This window comes from Gorilla gorilla, chromosome 12 (assembly GCF_029281585.2).
Source record: "Gorilla gorilla gorilla isolate KB3781 chromosome 12, NHGRI_mGorGor1-v2.1_pri, whole genome shotgun sequence".
Lineage (NCBI taxonomy): Eukaryota > Metazoa > Chordata > Mammalia > Primates > Hominidae > Gorilla > Gorilla gorilla.
The window spans coordinates 60,350,425-60,356,206 of record NC_073236.2 but is presented as its reverse complement, the minus strand read 5'-3'; the positions used below and the strand labels follow the sequence as shown (position 1 = coordinate 60,356,206).

General features: G+C 36.5%; 1 non-coding gene across 1 annotated transcript; it reads right to left on the bottom strand.

Moving 5' to 3' along the window:
- Positions 1-2,015: 2,015 nt before the first annotated feature.
- Positions 2,016-2,074, bottom strand: LOC115933621 (U7 small nuclear RNA). The gene has a single exon (XR_004069488.1). It is a non-coding gene; the product is annotated as a U7 small nuclear RNA (small nuclear RNA).
- Between the last annotated feature and the right edge of the window lie 3,708 nt (positions 2,075-5,782).

Below are 5,782 nucleotides of genomic sequence, written 5' to 3'. Positions count from 1 at the left end.
TTTGATTCTTCTCTCTTTTTTTCTTTATTAGTCTTGCTAGCAGTCTATCAATTTTGTTGATCCTTTCAAAAAACCAGCTCCTGGATTCATTAATTTTTTGAAGGGTTTTTTGTGTCTCTATTTCCTTCAGTTCTGCTCTGATTTTAGTTATTTCTTGCCTTCTGCTAGCTTTTGAATGTGTTTTCTCTTGCTTTTCTAGTTCTTTTAATTGTGATGTTAGGGTGTCAATTTTGGATCTTTCCTGCTTTCTCTTGTGGGCATTTAGTGCTATAAATTTCCAAAGTCGAAATGAAGGAAAAAATGTTAAGGGCAGCCAGAGAGAAAGGTCGGGTTACCCACAAAGGGAAGCCCATCAGACTAACAACAGATCTCTCAGCAGAAACTCTACAAACCAGAAGAGAGTGGGGGCCTATATTCAACATTCTTAAAGAAAAGAATTTTCAACCCAGAATTTCATATCCAGCCAAACTAAGCTTCATAAGTGAAGGAGAAATAAAATACTTTACAGACAAGCAACTGCTGAGAGATTTTGTCACCACCAGGCCTGCCCTAAAAGAGCTCCTGAAGGAAGCACTAAACATGGAAAGGAACAACCGGTACCAGCTGCTGCAAAATCATGCCAAAATGTAAAGACCGTCAAGACTAGGAAGAAACTGCATCAACTAACGAGCAAAATAACCAGCTAACATCATAATGACAGAATCAAATTCACACATAACAATATTATCTTTAAATGTAAATGGACTAAATGCTCCAATTAAAAGACACAGACTGGCAAATTGGATAAAGAGTCAAGACCCATCAGTGTGCTGTGTTCAGGAAACCCATCTCCCATGCAAGAGACACATAGGCTCAAAATAAAAGGATGGAGGAAGATCTACCAAGCAAATGGAAAACAAAAAAAGGCAGGGATTGCAATCCTAGTCTCTGATAAAACAGACTTTAAATCGACAAGGATCAAAAGAGACAAAGAAGGCCATTACATAATGGTAAAGGGATCAATTCAACAAGAAGAGCTAACTATCCAAAATATACATGCACCCAATACAGGAGCACCCAGATTCATAAAGCAAGTCCTTAGAGACCAACAAAGAGACTTAGACTCCCACACAATAATAATGGGAGACTTTAACACCCCACTGTCAACATTAGACAGATCAACAAGACAGAAAGTTAACAAGGATACCCAGGAATTGAACTCAGCTCAGCACCAAGCAGACCTAATAGACATCTACAGAACTCTCCACCCCAAATCAACAGAATATACATTTTTTTCAGCACCACACCACACCTATTCCAAAATTGACCACATAGTTGGAAGTAAAGCTCTCCTCAGCAAAAGTAAAAGAACAGAAATTATAACAAACTGTCTCTCAGACCACAGTGCAATCAAACTAGAACTCAGGATTAAGAAACGCACTCAAAACGACTCAACTACATGGAAACTGAACAACCTGCTCCTGAATGACTACTGGGTACCTAACAAAATGAAGGCAGAAATAAAGATGTTCTTTGAAACCAGCGAGAACAAAGACACAGCATACCAGAATCTCTGGGACACATTCAAAGCAGTGTGTAGAGGGAAATTTATAGCACAAAGAATAAATTGAGAAGGAGAAACTGGATGGTGAAGGGATTAGAAGGCACGGATATGAGCCACCTGTTCTATTAATGGCAGAATGGCATGAAAAGGAAATGAGCATTAGTGGTGATAGTAGCAGCTTCTATTTAGGTGGTTACTTTAGGTCAACCACTCTTTGAGTAAATTTTATTTAATTCTTACAATAACACTTTGGAATATATTTTGTCAATTACATTTTACAAATGATGAAACTGGAGCTTAAAAACTCTTAATTTGTCTTAAGTCTTTCAGCTAACAAGTGTCAGGGTCAAGGTTTTGTTCCTCAATCCTTCCATCCCCCAACCTCTGGTAACCACAGATTTACTCTCTGTTTTGAGAGGTGTTTATTATCATTGTTGTCATTTGCTTTTTTGCAGGGGTGGCTGGGGAGGGGGTGGTTCTGGGAAAAAATGGAAAATCTGCTAGACAAATTTGAAAAGAGCTGCAACTCTTACTCTCTACTTTTATGAGTTTGGCTCGTTTAGAGTCTATATACAGTGAGATCATGCAGTATTTATCTTTTTGTGCCTGTCTTATTTAACTTAATGTAATGTCCTCTAGCTTCATTCATGTTGTTGCAAATGATAGAATTTTCTTCTTCTTCCTTTTTTGTGGCTGAATAGTATTCCACTCTGTATATATACTCCATTTTCTTCATTCAGACACTCATTGACAGACACTTAGGTTGATTTTGAATATTAGTTACTTTGAATAGTGCTGCAATAATCATGGGAGTGTGAATACCTCTTTGACATATTCATTTCATTTCTTTGGATATATACCTAAAAGTGAAATTGCTGAGTCACATAGTAGTTCTATTTTTAATTTTTTGAGGAACTGCCATACTGTTTAACATAATGATTATAGTAATTTTCATTTCCACCAATAGTGTGCAAGGGTTCCCTTATCTCTACATCCTCACCAATGCTTGTCATTTTTCATATTTTTGATAATAGCTGGTATTATAACAGGTATGAGGTGATATCTCATTGTTACTTTAATTTGCATATCCTGATGATTAATGATGTTGAGCAATTTTTCACAAAACTATTGGCCATTTGTATGTCTTTTTTGAGAAATCTCTATTGAAGTTCCTTGTCTATTTTAATCAGATTGTTTTCTTACTATTGAGCTGAATTCATATATATATATATATATATATATATAAGGTTTTTAGTTTGATATAATTCTATTTATCTATTTTTGCAGAGTCAAGATTTGAACTCAGGCATGCGGTTTTTTTAGAGTTGATAACATTGATAACCAGCATAACTAAATTTTCATATATATAAAATTTAGGAAAACAGCCAATATGGTTAAGCAAGGTTTTGCCAAACATGGAAGTTATTTCTGAAAAGCTACACCCTTTCTCATCCCTCCATTTTGTTTATAATAAAATTGAGGGCAACAACTAGGTTTCTCTCATCCCTGAGTTACAATCTAAGGCTAGTTTTACGACTAATAAATTCTACATTCTAAGAATGGTAAGGGAATTAAACATGAACCTCGTAAGCTTATTAGACTTATAGACTATGAAAGTGGGCCTGAGGATCAAAAAATGAGGAGTAATAAGACAAAATAGAATTACCTAAGTATATTGTTAAAAATACTAGCTCAGTGAGTTATCAAACACTCATACACACCCTCACAAATAATATATACTATATCCCCCATAAACATAATAATTCCTTGGTAATTTTATAAAATTCTATAGTATAGAAAACTGTTTTAAAACTTTTGTTGTCTAAAAATGTTCTCGGATTCTCTACAGATGCTCCCGTTGAGTAGGACCTTGAGTTGTGGCAGGCTTTGCAACGTTTTTGCCAATTAAATATTATTAAAATAATGTTATGCAGCATCTGGGCCAGAACCCACAAGGTCTTCTCCTCTCATCCTCTTGAACCCCTATAATACCAGATGCAAAAGCTAGGCTAGTCTCTCTGAGGGTGAGAGATCACACAGAAAGGGAGGCCCAGCTGTTAGACAGCATTAACTGCCACACAGGGGAGTGAGGCCATCTTAGACCATCCAGCCCCAGCCAAACCACCAGATGACTGTACCATACGAATTGCCATAGACAAGACCAGTGAGGAATTTCCCACCTGGCCCAGCCCAAGTTGCTGATTCACAGAATTTTGAGCAAATACACAATGTATTGTTTGACACCACCAAGTTTTGGGGCAGTTTGTTACATAGCAATAGATAACTGATATAACTTACTTTCAACCATCACTCCCTGTTGTGGTTTAGATGTGTGTCCTCTCCAAACCTCAGGTTGAAAAGTGATCCTCAATGTTGGAAATGGGGCCTAATGGAAGGTATTGGATCATGGCAATAGGTCCCTCATGAATGGCTTCTTGCCATCCCTTTGGTTATGAGTGAGTTCTCTCTGTGAGTTCACATGAGATCTGGTTGTTTAAAAGAATGTGGCACCTCCACCACTCCATCTTGCTCCTGCTCCTGCCACATGACATGCCTGCTCCCCTTTGGCCTTCTGCCATGTTTGTAAGATTCCTGAGGCCCATACCAAGAGCAGATGCCAGTGCAGTGCTTCCTGTACAGCCTGAAGAATGATGAGCCAATTAAACCTCTTTTCTTTATAAATTACCCAACCTCTATTAGTTCTTTATAGTGATGCAAGAATAAACTAATACACTCCCAAAACTGATTTGATCTTGAGACACCTATTTTATTAAGCACCTAATTCACATCTCTAGGAAGATATTTGGGGGAATGAGGAGACAGAAGTTTTCATCCTTATGTCACATAAACTTATTTAGTATCTTAAGGAATACTATGTGGGAAAATGGGCAATAGTGGGCTTCTTATTGAAGAAATCCTTCTTAGAAGACTGTCCTGGCGTCCTGTTATATTTGAACATATGCCTGGTATCTGGAAGCAAAACTGTGCTTAAAGTTTTTTTTCATCCCAGTAGAGAATCAAATATGATCCTCACCATCAATAAATGCATAGGTCTATCTGTTCTTACCTTTTGTAGGTAAAATCTTCAGAAATCCAGGTGTGTATGGATTATCAGTCTTACAATTGGGGAAGTTATATTTGTTATTCCTTGGAAGTAAATATTGAGATATGACTTGCTTGCTTGTCTTTTGTAAATGTTTTCAAACCTCAATTCTATTTTATTTTATCAGCAAGAATTATAATAACTGTCTCATCATTGAAATTAGATAAACACGGCAGGTAAATCACTAAAAGCTATAGGCAGCTATTAATAAGATACTTGAATCAGCAACTCTCCTAGATTATTTCAGCATTCTTCCCAGGACTACTTCATATTTAATAAGACACCTTCCTCAACATACTGACTTTTTCTGAGCTTCACACATTCCAAGTCATCTTCTTTTTCACATTAGGAGCAGGGAGGGATATATATCTCATGTCTCCTTGTCTTCTTCTTTCCTTTTTTTTTTTTTTTGGCTAATAAAAAGCAATATCTCCAAGTTGAGAACAACTACTTTTCTAAGCTGTAATTTTGTATCTTGTTGCAAATCCAAATTCTAAGCCTATTTCAAAGTCTTGCTCTAAAGCTTTAATCTTTTCCAAACATAAGGCTATTGCTTACAATGAATTTAACATGTTAACGTCTCTGCAGCATCACTGGCTGTAGACATCAGCACAGCATGCATCCATCTAAATAATTTAATTTAATAAAGCATTGGGCAAAACCCCACGTTCCAAAATGTCAGTCCCACCCCAAGTAATTTCAATCATTGTATACTCATTCATTTGTATTTAAAGTTTTGTCTTCTTTAAGCTTAATATAAAAATTCACTTACTTCCAGAAGGAATTAATCCTTGTCAATAAACACCTGGGTTAACAGTTAGGGACATATTTAACAGTTCCCCAAGAGCGCAGGTTTATAGGAATAAGACATGGAGAGAAGGAGGTTACAAGACAGAGAAAATGTCTACATCCATGCCTAGGGAAATTTTTTAGGCAGCTCAATTCCTCTTTATCCCACAGAAGTCACTTAAAAAGATGAGCCAATTTCTTCTAACACATAACTTCTTCCAGGATCTTCCCCTCTTAACTCTAATATAATATCCTAAATTATCTCATGGCACATTAGCAAACATGCTCCAATCAGAAAACAGTTCTGAAATTTCTTATATGAGATTTTCATGATGCCACAGGTATGG